The sequence below is a fragment of the Pteropus medius genome, unplaced genomic scaffold, assembly GCF_902729225.1.
Source record: "Pteropus medius unplaced genomic scaffold, Ma_sr-lr_union100, whole genome shotgun sequence".
Taxonomy (NCBI): domain Eukaryota; kingdom Metazoa; phylum Chordata; class Mammalia; order Chiroptera; family Pteropodidae; genus Pteropus; species Pteropus medius.
The window spans coordinates 10797338-10812303 of NW_024350319.1; the positions used below are offsets into that span (position 1 = coordinate 10797338).

The window sequence follows — 14966 nt, forward strand, 5'->3', positions numbered from 1 at the left end:
ATATTCTGTATTTGTGTGGCACTTCTGGAGAACATGAACAGCACTGCATACTTTATTGTTCTCAGCAATGCAGATAATTGGCAAGTGGAACTGTGTCTTTTCTCCTTCATAAATGGGAATCTGGGAAGAACAGCAAAATGGGGTTCACTACTTACATAGAGGTCCCTAAGCAAAAACAAAACAAAACAAAACAAAACAAAACAAACGAACAAAACCAAAAGTGAAGGAATTGAGAATTCAGTGTGAATTTTACCATCGAGCTCTGAGGACTATGAAGCAAGCTCAATCAGAGTAGAGTATTTATGAGAAAAGCAGCCTCTGACAACTGAGAATTGGCCTGACACTCACAGGCCTTGGCATTCTCCTGTTGGACACAAATGATTTCACAGAACATCGATAAGACCACTCTGTGACTGTGATGGATCAAGACAAAAATAAGACTACTCTGGAATCATGTCTGAACAGAAACACAAACATGAGCATTGTCCAAACCACAAAAATGACCAGGCGTCCCCTGCCTTGCCACATATAACTGCTGCTTCTTTATCAGTCACAACTTTAGCTTTGATGATTTTGTCTACCTTATAGATAGATTTACTAAGATAGTCATAAAACTGCCCCCATTTCCTGACTGTACCCTATCCAGACAAACCAGGGTTTCCTTGGACCTGCCCCCAAATCATCTAACACAGCCCAAGTCCTTTCGAACTCCCTCTTACTGAGACCCTCACCATTCCCCATGGTGTGCTGTCTCCCCTTGTTGCAAGGAGCAAGAAACTAGAGATGAGAATTCCTGGTGGTTCTTGGCTGGAGGACATTGACAGTTGTCACTGCTGGATGATTACAGTGCAGTTTCTAAAGAGGCACCTTGAATCTAATTTTCCTAATCCCACTTATCCTCTATTTTAATATTTTGATGCTCTGATCATATCTGTTTCAGAAACCTTCGGGACTCCCAGCTACTTTCTATCTTACTCCTTTTGGGCTGCTATAATAATACCACTGACTGAGAAGATTACAAACAACAAAAATTTGTTGCCTACAGTTCTGGAGGCTGGGAAGTCCAAGATCATGGCACCAGCATGGTCACCTTCTGGTGAGAGCCCACTTTCTGGTTCATAATTGATGCCTTCTTGCTATATCCTCACATGTTAGATAGGGCTACTGGTCTCTCTGGAACCTCTCAGATGAGGCACTAATCCCATTTTCAAGGGCTCTACCCTCATGGCTTAAGCACCTCTCAAAGGCCATACCTACTAATATCATCCCCTTTGGGGGTTAGCATTTCAACATTTGAATTTTGGGGGAGGGGGGGTGGTGGGTGGATGGTACACAAACATTCAGACCATAGCACTTTTAAATAACTCCCACCAGCCAAACAATGTCTCCTGTTCCTGCTGGCCTCTTGGGTCCTGTCCTATGCTTACAGCTGTAACCTCATCTAATAATCCCCTCTTTACATTCCAGAATATTTAGCTATTTCATTCCTCAGTGCATTTTCTCATGCTGTTCTCACTTTGTTCCCGTAGCTCCTACTCACCTCTCTAGTCTCAACTGTCACTTCTTCCAAGAAGCCTTCCTTGTGAATCTGCCAATCTAGATGAGGTGTAATACCCACGATTGCATGATTTAACATTGCATTAGCACACGGCATTGCATTTAATTACTCTTCTACTTCTTTTTGAGGGCAGAGACTTAAAAAAAAAAAAAATCTCCTTCTTAGAGTCACTAGATGGTTTAGCTGCTCCATAAAGTCTGATAAATACAAAATGATGGATACACTAGGAGATGAAGCTGAAGATGTAGATATGGATACTGAGACTACAAATGTCTTTGAAGCTGTATGGGTTTTATTTTATAGACAGTGAGAATAACTCAAATGTTTTTCAGTAGAGGAATGATTCTTGTGTTTATAAAGTGGAAACATAATCAACCATTCATTCGCTGTGTTTTCTTTATAAACGTTTGGTTTTAAGTTGAATATAATGGTATTTTCTGGAACTGCACAGTATCATCTGAGAAGTTCTAAATATATTACACTCATGAGGTATGCTTACTATCCCTCATGAGCATAAGCCTCATTTTTATGTGAAAAACTCAAGCAAAAAAAAAAAAAATCCCAAACATGACTCATTTTCAGCAGTGGGAGGATAATCTAACCAGCTGCTTTATAGTCCTCATTGCTATCAGGAAGATAAGAAATGGATAAGATAGTTGCTTTTTGTGCTGAAAATCCCCTGAAGTTTCATGGCATGTGAACAATTCTAGAATAAAGTCCAAATTCCTGGGAAGGGGACAACCACTTCCCTTGTCCTTGCTACCTCATAGGCCGATGGCAGTCCCCTTCACCTTCCCTCACTTGTTCTCACCACTCCAGCCATCCTGAGTGGATGTGGAAGCCTCTTGCAGATTGTGAGAGATGGAGACACTTAGGTTACCTTGGGCAACTTGTATGTATGTTTATATTACTAGGTTCTGCAGGGAGGTAAGGAAGCTTGGGATAGCTTCTATGGCTGGGCAGTTAGTTTCCATGGAAAACTGGAATATCATTCATGCTGTCAGGTGAAAACAGTAACTCTAGACCCTGGAGAACCAAGAGCATGTCTGGTTGTCCTTCACCTTGCATTTTAGTCTCTCTCTCCCTACATCTTACTCTGTTCTTGACTGATTCTCTCCTCTCATTCCTTTGACTTTGTTTAAGATCCTCACTGCCTCATCTCCCTGTCTTTTGTTTCTTTGCCTCTCTACTTTTTCGTGCCACTCTATCAAATTCAGACTCCCTGAGAGAGAGTCTCTGTGTTGGTGAGTCAGGGTATAGTACAGGTGGGACAGGACCCTTTGGCCTGTGGGTCAGGGGCTCATCTCTGGTGTAGTCTGCTGGGTTATGTGGTGCAAAGACAGGTGAATAATGGGTAAGGAGTCCTGTTGGAGAGGATACATGGGCATATCAGGTATTCTCAGATTTCTTGAATTATGGGTATGGCAAATATCTTCCATATCTTATCCAGAACATGAAGCCATTTTCAGTTCTCTATGACTTATATGTATTGTTCTTCCTTTTTCCTGGAAATATTTCCCCTACATGTCCCTGTTAACTTTGTTAAAAGATAAACTGAGGCATATGACAAACTTTGGGTTTCTTTGAGCAAAAATTGATTTGAATTGGTCAGCGTCAAACCAGAAATGATTTGGAGTGCTCCACAGACAAGGGCTAGGGGCAAGGTTTTTATAGAAAGACATGGAAGCAAAGCAAGGATTTTATATGATTGGCTGTAGTTTAAGCAGTTGCATTATTTGGGAAAGCCTCATTCACTGTGATTGGTTGTCCCTGGATTTTGATTTCTTAAGGCATTTTATATGCTTAGGTTTTGGTTTGCTTTTGCAGGCTACTGGCATCTCAGTCTAATGGCTTTCTTGTTGAATTAATTTAAGTTAACTCTTGCTTATGCTACAGGACTCAGGAGTCACTACCCAAAGCCTTTCCTTACCTCAAGCCTGGGTTCTGCACCTCTCCTCTGAGCTTGCATAACTCTTATCAGACTGAACGGTAATTGTTCATTTACAGTCTGTCTCCTTCATAATATTGATTGCTGCTCTGGGCAGGGACTAGTAGTTAGTATGTAGTTAAAAAAAAAATTCCCATTTAAAACTTTTTATTATGGACATTTTAAAAACATGCAAAAGCAAAGAAAATGCTGCAACTCCCATGTGCCTAGCTTCAACAGTTATCAACATTTGCCAACATTTCTTTTTTTCATTCCCTATTAAAAAGAGTATTATTAAATGTAACACAAGTAGAGAAAAGCACATTAAATAGATGTACAACTTAATGGGTAAGTAGGACACCTTTGTCCTCGCCAGCCACCCCCGAACCTTCCATGTACCCCCTCCCACCTGCTCCCTAAGAGTAACCACTTTCCTGACTTTTGTGGTAACAAGTCTTTCTTAAAAAATAGTTTTATCACTGAAGTGTGCTTTCCTAACTGCCATAATTTAATTTTGGTTGTGTTTAAATATGTATTTTAATCTATAGTTCCCCTTCCATCTTATTTTTTTCCCTTTCCAATGTATTTGTTGATGAAGCCAGATCATTTATCCTATATAGTTTTTTACTGTTTGTATTTTGCTCATTGCATTCCTATTACGTAGTTCAGCATCCTCTGTCATTGTATTTCTTATAAACCGATAGTTGTAGCTTAAGGCATAATTAGATGAGGTTCGATTTTTTTTCTCCTAATGAGGCGTAAACCAAAGTATAGTTAAAATTTTTACTGATTGAATGAATGAAATAAAACCAACAGGGAAAATAGGATAAGTCCTTTTATAATGGTGTCAATATTCCTGCTGGAATAGGCTAGCCCATTTTGAAAACTCCCTTCTATACTCTTTTTTTTCTGTTGTCTGTACAGTGAAGCAGCTGTGTCTGTCTAGAACTTTTTGGAACTATGGTTAGAACTATTTGAGAGCCCTTCGTCCCAAAAAACTTTGCCAGCCATACCCTTGGCAGAGCCAGATGGGCTCCTTCTTGCATTGGAATGCTGGCAGAATTTTAATTCTTCAAAAGGTTTCACTGGGGAGATATTTCTTCCTGGTATGTGTGTAGAGAACCAAGTACAGGGAAAAAAGATGATAAAGCCCTCTAATAAGAGGTGTTCATCATATAAAGGTATATTTTTATCATTTGTACATGTTATGAACTTATAATAGGAAAGTAATTATAATTTTTAAGTAGAAGGTACACATATTAGGCCTGTTCAATCTTCTTCTTCATTACGAATTTTTTTGATTACTGACTTTGTGCCAATAACTGTTTCATATCTCGGGATACATCAATGAACAAAACAGACAACAATCTGTGCCCATGTAGAGCTTTCATTCTAGCCCTCCTGCTTATGGAAGTATTGAATTACCATATAATAGCTTAGTGGTTGGGAGCGCCACTTATAATCTGTGATACCGTGGGCAAGTTACTGGCTGCTCTGTCTCTGTTTTTCATTTGTAAAATGGTGTTAATGATAGTATCTACCATAAGGATAGTTGTGAGGAGTAAATGAAATAATGTATGTAAGCACATAGATCAGTGCCTGGTACATTATAGGTATTTATCAAACGTAATTCTAGAGCTGAAATGGCCTTTATTGTATTCCAACTTTTTAACCTGTTTAACTACCAAATCACCCGTGCCTGATTACTTTTAACTATTTTTTGCTGAGTGCTTATTATGAGTTCAGTATTGTGCTTGATGCTGGGAACATAAAGGAGCTAGCTCCTTTCTCCAGTTGAGTTCAGTTCAAAGACAAATTTAACCAGTTTCTAGTTAAGCTAGACAGGTTTCCTAAATTGTGTTCTAAGGAACACTAGCTCTTCAAATATTATAGAAAAATGCCTTCAGTTGTCAAATAACTTTCAGAAATGTATCTTGTAAGTTTGTAATGCACATTAAAGTTTCCAAGAAGTCCACCAAAATTTTTTAAAAGGTGTTTTTTTCCTCATTTTCCACACTTATTTGACTACGTCCCCCCTGCCCCCTACCACGCACACACCTTTTTCTTGCATAACTCCTTGGGCCAGTATTCCAAGGCACATACTTAAAAAAATACTTGTATATTTTAAAAAGCTATTTACCAATTGTTTTATTCTGTGATAATAATGTTCTATCTAGTTAATGTTTATCTTTTATTTAATTCTGAAGAACTCTGCAAGATAGTTTTCATTTCATCCTTGTCCTCTACTGATCTTTTTGCTGTTCTGTTCACTTCATTATCCAACTTTGGGCAAGTCTTCCATTTCATTGGGCTTCACTTTCTTCATATGTAATATGAGTGGGTGGATTAGACCAGTGGTTCCCAAACCTGGTTGCATCTCAGAATCACATGATGACCTTTAAAAACGAAAACACAGGTTTCTGGGCTCCACTGTTATAGATTTGGGCTATGGCCTGAGAATGTTGTAATTTTTAAAAGTTTCCCTGATTATTCCTGTGCAGCTGTCTTGTCATCTATTGGTAGATAAGTGTTTGAGAACCACTGGAATAAATGAGGAGATCCAAGATACTTTTCAGCTTGAACATTCCTTCAGAGCTTATGTACTCAATTAAAATTATTCGAGTATCATCTGTATGTACAACGTATTGAAATACATACAAAGGTTACTAAGTGCCTATCTCATGGACCTTAAAATGTATAGGAGTGGTGGTGGTAAAAGTAAACTAAAAGAAGTGTACATATGCTGATAATACAAGGTGAATGCTGTCAGAGATACCAAAGATGCTGATAGGGATTTGGTTGGCAGAGATCAAAGAAGGGTAAAATAGAATCTGGGTGAGAAAATTATGGCAGAGCTCAAAACTATTGAGCCATGTGTACATTTACTGCTCATTGTATATACCTAGCATGTAATTTTGATTCCACAGATTAAAAACTAAACTATACAGGAAGTGTGGTCACAAACCTGAATAAATAAAGACTTCAAATCAGAGACTGTTTTCTACATTACTTTTAGCTAAACAAAACATAAGAAAAGTTCTCTCTGCTTTGCAAGCGGATGCGCTATAGAAATCCTTGAAATTGTAGACCCTTGTGTATTCAATGGTCATTTAGAGATAATTTCCTTCTTGTTAGAGAAGTTCTGGATGGAGAACTTAAACTGAAGTGCTCAAAGTATTCCCTGTCAATCAGAGATAAATAAAAAAATGAAATATTTTAACCTCAATAAAAGTATTTTGGAAAATAGAATTCCATGTATATGATTCAGTAAGACACAGTAGTATAAATTAGAAATAAAAAGACTTTTTTAAAAGCTAAGATTTTCCTGCTTTTCTGACACCGAATGTATTGCTTGGAAATTTGGGAGGGTGATATCATCAAACTCTTTTATAGTTGCCTCAAAACAGTTTAGATATAGGTGGGATAAATATTATCAATTTAGATCTTTTTCCAATCTAACCTGTCTCATTTCTTGACTCTTCTCAGTATTATTACTTGCAACCCACCTCAGGTCCTCATCTTCCCATCCACCTGTTGGCTCTCAGTTAATGAGGGTATCCATGATGTTTGACCAAAGCCACCAAGGCAAAACTGGTCTCTGTGCTTCTGTGTTTTATTTATTCGCTAAATTTACTAGCAGAAGCAGAAGTCCACAGTGGAGCTACATGGTAAAAGCAGTTAAAACCAATTTTTATTTTTATTGAAAAATAATATATGCACTTAGTAAAAATTGAAAGCAAGTGGATCACTCTATTACCATGGTTCCCTAGTCCTTTTCCCCAGAAACTTGCTGTGGCCACTTTCTTGACCATTCTTACAGAAAAATGCTCTATGAATTTGCAAGTATGTGTGTATATGTATAAATGTACATGCATATCTCTGTAAGTATAACCCCCACCCTTTCACTTTTAACCTAATTAGGAGTATAGTATATATATGTATATCTGTTCTGTACAGTTAGTCATGGCAGAAGCCAAGGCAATGAAAGAGATGCTGAGGCTTGGGCATGGCAGTCACTGGCATCATTGAAGGGTCCCAGAGAGTTACTGGAGTGTTCTTTATGCCAGGATAGTTGAGATTGTGTCTTTAATGGCGCTGAGCTAATTTTAATATTTTATAAGAAGTCTACAAGTTTTCTGAAAAGGTTTTCTGTGCTTCTTTGCTTCCCTGTGTCTCCTTATGATAAACTCTCATCACCTGGGGTAACCAAAGGTATTCACTGAAACTATTCAGATAGAAGTTACGGGTTAACAAATACTTTGGGCTAGATACTTGCTGGGATAGACAAAGAAAAGAGGTAGCTACTGAGAGCAGATGACTGTCACTGCTTCTCTGGATTGATACCTAAAACACTTGGTCTTTCTCATTCATCTCAGGAACTCTAGCTCTGTTGTTTGGGGTGTGCTGAATATTCTGAGGTTTTGGTGATTAAAATGTGGAGTAAGAAGTTGAAGCTTGGGGAGGTCCTGCGGCTTCTATGAATCAGTGAAAGGCAGGAAGGGACCTTTGACTCTGTCAATGATAGAATATTTGCTTTTTAGAAACATATCTGACCCTTGATAAGTAGTCATTAGGAGACTCAAGACCTAGGGCATTTAGAAAGTATATTTACTATTCTATAAAAATCTCCTTGGAGATAATCAAATCACATGTAGAAGAACAGTTCCAATTTTTTTTTTTTTTTGAAATGGCTAAAATCCAGGATCTACATCTCAGTCTGTAAAACTCACAGGTTCTTAAATTGCAGTGTTAACTTTAAGTGGCTTTAAAGAGATTACACAGTAACTAGGTTGAGGAAATGATCATTCTGTATCTATACTTGGAACAATTTACATATCTGTATATTGCATTAATCTAGTAGTGGTAGTGAGATTGGCATTATTACTATGTCCTTTATGATCCAGGGCCAGACTCTGAATTTAATCTCCTGAACCTTCTAACATTTGATACTCCGTAGTGTGTCTGGGTGTGGCTAGGTATTAGGTGCTGGCTGTGATTCCTGATACTCTCTCTTGCCTGTATTCTTTACACTGTCCCTTCTCTATCTTAATTTTCCCACCTGTATGTAAAGGTGATTAGGAGAAGGGAAGCATATCTTGAGCATTGAGAGAGAAATTATCATTGAATACCTACCATCACCTCTCTTAACCTGTGCTATCTTATCTGAAATAGTAATTCTTACCACAACCACCCCCCACCCCCAAAAATGATTATGATCTATAGATGAGGCAACTGGAGCTCAGAGCAGAAAAGTTACTCAAGCCATTCAGTTCAAAGAGATACTCTGATCTTTGCGTTAGTATCTCTTTGATAATTTAATTCCAAAGCCTATGCTCTTTTCCTTTATATAAGTGATTTTTAACCTTATTGTATTCAAACTTCCCCTCTAATAATAAATATTTTGTGATACCACTTTTACTATCCTGATATGAAGTTTTAAACAATATTACCTACCTATACACATAATTTTTAAAAATTAATATATTCCTACCTCTAATATTGGGAATAAATATGGAGTTTAATATGCAAATACTTGAGAAAGCTATCTTAGAAGATATAAAGAAGCAGTTAGGTGCTTATGCCTAACTTCTGGTGAATAAGTTTAGATTTAAAAAGTGTAAGAATAAGACAATATTCAACTGGATGTTGTCGACTCTGAATATGTTAAATTTTGAAATAAAGGATAAATAATATTTGTAGATAGTCATAGAATTACATAATATAACAATAGGAGTGGACCGATATAAATGTTTCATAAGAAAATTCAAATAACATAGTTGGCATTGCTGTCAGTGACTTGATTTCCTACAATGATGAACAATTCTTGGTAAGGTTCTGCATAAACAATTAAGCTTCCTTAATTTACATGATAATTGCAGTCCAGGAAAATTCTTAACAAAACATAATTTATCTGTAACACATAGTTAGGCTCTAGGCTTAAATAATTATATACATATATTTTCTCTTCCCCGCATGAATCTCTAGTAGGACGTTTGAAAATCATGTGAGATGCCAGTCAGTTCTTCACTGAGTGGGGCCTCTCTGAGCATTAGAGTTCATACAGTATTCTTACCTCATCCCCAGTCTTTCCCAAGTGCCAGCAGGCTCACACAATCATTGTAACAATGAAAATGCCTCACAAAATTTCCAACTGTTTACTTAGAGGGCGGTATCACCCTACTTGCCCTAGCAACATTGCTTAAGCCGGGTAGCTTGAGGATAAGCACTTGCTCTACGCTGTGAAGTTAGGAGGTAAGGGGGAAAAAGTGTGAAAGCAACAAGAAGGGAAAACCAGTAGAAAGACCTACTATATAGTAGTTATACAGAGTGGAATTATACATGTGATTGGTTTGTTAAGTTTGTGAAGTTTCAAGTTTTTGTAATATTTCAAAGCTACATATGTGGCAACTTCACAGCTTTACAGGGTCCTAAGATAGATAAGAGAGGGTGGCATGTAGAAATGTTTGAGGTCAGTTCAATGGGGAGGTGGGTTTCAGGGTAGAGTGGCATGTCCTGGGTTTGATGCCTGGAGATGCCTCCTTGAAGCCTCAACTTTCTCACTGGGGAAAATGTACAAATAATACCTGTCTTATAGGATCATTGTGAGAATCGAATGAAATAGCATGTTAAGTATCTAGAACAATGGTTCAATAAATGTTAATTCTCTGTCTCTCTTTTCCTCAAAGATTTGGGGGTAATTTCTTGATACTTTTTTTTTTTACCCTCCTGAAATGGGAAGACACTTATTTGATCATATAGAAGATGCATAAATTGGTGGCCATATAATTTATATTCCAAATCTAGATACTTCACAGAGTGAAAGGGGTAAACTGGAACCTGGAGTCATACTAATTATAACCCAATTGCCTACTAGAAAAGGAGAAAGAAGAAAAATATGTGAGAAGGTTTATTATACATTTGTTAATTAAGCACCAACAATATAAAAGCCCAGTTTCCTGGGCAGTAAGGAAGGTTTTGAATTACAGGCATTTAGGCTGGGGGTGGGGAGAGGAGAGTGGAATCATAAAAATAGAAGCAGGTAGTGAGAGCACAGTGTCAGCACCAAGCCTGGAGCCAGGAGACTCTGGTACTCCTTGTCCTGGCTCTGGCGTGGTGACACATTCCTGGGAGTTGAGGATGAAGCTCTGTGGCAGCCTGCCAACTTCTTTGGGAAGCCTCCTAACACTGCTGGGGCCTCCTCCCTTCCCCTCTGTCTGCTCTGCCTGCCCAGTCCCAGGAGCCTTACAGGCAGGAACACAGTCATGTTGCAAGCAGAGGGTGGGAAAGAAGCTGCTTAGAGTGTGGAGCAGGAGCTGGTAATAAATGACTCTGAACAAAGATGAGAGTCTTTCACTAGCGCTGTGCCTAAGTATCTCTGATTCTGTGACTGAGTTTTGTTCCTGGCAGTTTCTCTCCACCTCTTCCAGGTCATTGTTCTTGAGGCACTCTATCCCTACTGTGGAAATAGTTCAGAGTTGAGCAACCCTGAGCTTAGAAGAATCTTTACATATACTCTCCGTTTCCATGGCTAAACTCACCTGTGTAACACCGACCCTACCCATAGGTGAAGTTTTTTATGCTTCTCAAATTTTCTAATGACTAAATGTCTACAGTGGTCAATGAGTTTGCTTCCACCCTTATCTCCCAGCCCTTTGTCACTTCTTATCTAAGGAACCCTGTAGTACATTTTCCTTTGTCACCTCTCACCCTGTCACTCTGTAGTACATTTTCCTAACGTCTTTCAGGTGTCCTAGTTTAGAATAAAAATCAATTTCAATCTTTCTCAAAATGTTTATAGTTTCTCACATTGCACCCCTCCCCTCTCTGTAAAGTGCTCATTTCTCTGTCTGAAATTCTGTCCTAGGGAATAATAAGGAATAGACCACCCTCCCCTGTCATTCCATCTTGACACCTGAGTGGCTCATCATGCTAGCTTTCCAGTTTTCCATGATTTATTTGGATGGTTTTAAAATATCACATGCTTTGTAGACTTTTCATTGTAAGGGTTATAAGTCTGCTTCCTGGGCTTAAGTGAAAACAGTGCTACATGAACATTCTGACAAACAAATTTTAAAATTTTGTTTAAGGACCGTTTGGGACCTAATGGCCATTTTAAAACAAATTATATTTGTATAAGTATTTGATAGACTAGAAAGTTTAATCACAAGTGTCTTTGTTGGTCCTAACAGTTTAATATGTATGTTTCACAAACCACCCTACTACACTGTTCCCATTGTTTACGTTGAGATGGAAAATGTCTCCTTGTTATAGTCTCTCCATACCTTTTTAGGTTCTTTGCCATTTTAAGTGTCAAACAAGAGGAGACTTTTGAGAAGATAATTGGTTCTGAAAGCTGAAAATTTGAGACCGTACCTGACAAGGGGAATAGCAGTGATTTGTGATATCTTTAAAACTGGCATGTAACCTTGCAGCATTATTAGTCTAGGCTAAAGCTTAAGTATCTCCTCTGACTGGAAGAATATTGCGGAAGAGGATGATATATATAGCTATACACATTTGATTTATTTTACTCATTGGTTTGTTTACAAAGGCAAGACTAAAACCTATCCCTATTCTTTTAACCTTTTCTTGTATTTGAAGGATTGCTTTGAGATTTTGACTTTCTTTGATACATACTTGTTTTGATTAGATGTTGTTAATAAAAGAAAATAAAATGTTCTTTTGGTCTTTCTGGAAAGTCATTTGGTAGATTAAAAATATGAATTTGATTTTCTTTTTTTGGATAAAATTATTTTTGTCACACTATTTTGCTCATTAAAAACATTGGAGGAAAAAAAATAGTTGTACCAGAGAAGAAAGAGTACAAAGGGTGATTCACTTTTTATTTAAGACTTGCTGCTGCTGACCCAGGACAGCTAATTTAGAAGTGAATCATTTATAGAAAGTTCTACACAGTTCGAGGCAGGGCTTTGTACAATATCCTCATGAAGGTCTAAATAGAGCATATGGTGTCAGGTTTCTAACTATCTGTCTTGTTGCCAATTTTATCTTTTCTAAACTGTGAAACTTGTTTCTAGATGACTATAGCCACTGACAAGGTTAAGGCAAAGCCACTGTATAATAAAATGTGCGTTTTTAAAAACAAATCTTTAGAAATTTATTTCATGTATTATACTGGGAAATAATAGACATGAGATTTTAAATGTGTGTGTTTATAATACAAAGAAATGAATGTAACTGGTCAGTTTTAAAATGATTTAACAAGAGGAAATAAATTACTAATTACTTATTTACTGTAAATCAAATTAAACAATATTATTAATATTTTAATATTTATTAACCTAATATATTTGACTTTTAAAGTCCAATTACAGATAGCTTTTTTTTTTTGGTAAGCTATCTTCGCCCCTTTTAGGAAGTGAATGGTTTATTAAATAAACACAGTGTTTATGGCTTCATATAGAAGAAAAAACTATGTAGTCTGCCTTCTAGGAGTTTTAAATTCAAAGCTGAGTTTATATTTACAACACAGTTACAGTATAATGGGTTAGAAAAAGCTCAAAAGTCTGAATTCCAATTTGACTCTGTTAATCACTAGCCATGTGACCTTAGACAAATTATCTAATAGGTCTGAGCTGGTTTTCTCTGCCCAGGGCGTAGTAATGCCTGCCCTATGACCTGACACACAGGGATTAGTTGAGCTAATGCTTTAGGAAGTGATCAGTAATTTAGATGTCTCTATGCAGATATTAGGTGTCAGAGAGACAACATTGCAAGGAAAAGAACTTGGAGTTCAACAACCAGAGCTGGAGTTACATTTATACCAACTACTATTTAACCACAAGTCATTGTATCTCTCTAAGCCTTTATTTTCTAATCTGTAAAAAATGGGTAAAATGATACCTCATACAAAATTGTAAGGATTAAATGAGATAATATGTGAAAGTACCTAGTACATATAAGTAATCAATTAATGTTTCTTGGACCTTAATTTTTTTTTTTTTTTTAGATGAGGCAATCCTTGGTTGACTTCATAGATTGCAAGGACCTTGTCAACTTACAATCCCTTATTTATTTTTTATTTTTTATTTTTTATGCCTACGGCACCTGGTCTTCCTAGGTGGTCTCCCATCCAGGTACTAACCAGGCCCAACCCTGCTTAGCTTCCGAGATCAGATGGGATCAGGCTTGTTCAGGGTAGCAGGGCCATAGACTTGAACCTTAATTTTGATTTTTTTCCATTCTTTTAGAACTTTATCTCCCCAGTTCTTTCACTTCACCATATCCAAAGAGAGATGAGAAGGTGTCCCAGCTGTGAATGTAATTGAAGAATCGTTTGAAGTACCCTGATACAACACATTTACCAAATATTTTGGGGGAATCATGTCAGATAAGATACCTAGAGCTTTTGGAAAGAGTTTTGAGTAACATATTTTTTTTTTGTCCTTGTGGCTTGGCTAGAATTACTTCCTTCTGTTCAAGCATTCAGGGTAAATTGGTAATCTTTTACCCCCAATAGTTATTTTGCTCTTCGTTTCAGATTTTTTTAAAAATTCCTGCTATTTTAATGGCAATTAACTAGACTGAGGTAAGATAACCTTTTTTTTTCCTTTCTTTTTAAGAGAAGGACTTTGAGACTTAGATAATAAGAATGGCACCAATAAAACTTTAGTCATTAACAAAGGAAACATAATGCAAGTGGTTTTCTTGTGTTTAAAGGTGTGACATTAACTTCCAATGAGAGTGTGACTTAGTTAATCACTAGGTTCGTTACTATGCATGTTCTCTTCTTTATTTTCTATAATGACATTCGCTGATATTTCTTATTATCTTATTTTAGAAAACATGTAAAAAGTTAGTAAGATTCTTGGGGTAGATTGAGATATAGGAAAAGTTGTATTATGATATTTAGTAATGCTGCTGTTTTAGATAACCACTAGAGGTAACTGTTCTAATTGCTTATATTTAAAATCATATCCACAAATAATGTAACACACTCAATGCCAGTTACACAAGCCCATAACCTCTTCCAGAGATCTTTGGAACATGTGGAATCTTGGTCCAACTCAGCTGCTGTTTAAGGAAAGCATTGAACAAAGGAAAGTTGCAAATGGACTTTCTGGAGTTTTAAAAATGAATTTTGGTGTGTTTTCTGAGAGATGTGTAAATTGTTTGTGGGCCAGAAAATCTTCTGAAGCACTGATAAGAAATGATTTATTTAACCCTATTCATAAAACACATTTGTGGAATATATAATAGTGCCATCAGAGGAAAAAAGCAGTATTAATTTATATTAATGGGCTCTATACAGTAGTTCAGACTTTTATCATCCTAGCCGTATTGAATTTCAAGGGTGAATAATCATAACCATGTAAGAAGAACTAGAAAACAGCAGTTGAGATATAAATCCATGGTAAGAATACTGTCCATGAGCTATTTTTCAACAATGAAAAGAAGTTGAAGGATAATGTAATTTATGAGGGAAAATGAAATCCATCCTGGTTATGACATTAAAAAGGA

At 36.9% G+C, this 14966-nt stretch overlaps 1 protein-coding gene and 1 non-coding gene across 2 annotated transcripts in view; one reads left to right on the forward strand and one right to left on the reverse strand.

Annotated features, from left to right (window-relative positions):
* GIPC2 (GIPC PDZ domain containing family member 2) overlaps window positions 1-14966 on the forward strand; it is a 75481-nt gene that overhangs the window by 6424 nt on the left and 54091 nt on the right. The window lies entirely within an intron of this gene.
* LOC120583429 (5S ribosomal RNA) lies at window positions 13542-13660 on the reverse strand. Its single transcript, XR_005647793.1, has one exon. It is a non-coding gene; the product is annotated as a 5S ribosomal RNA (ribosomal RNA).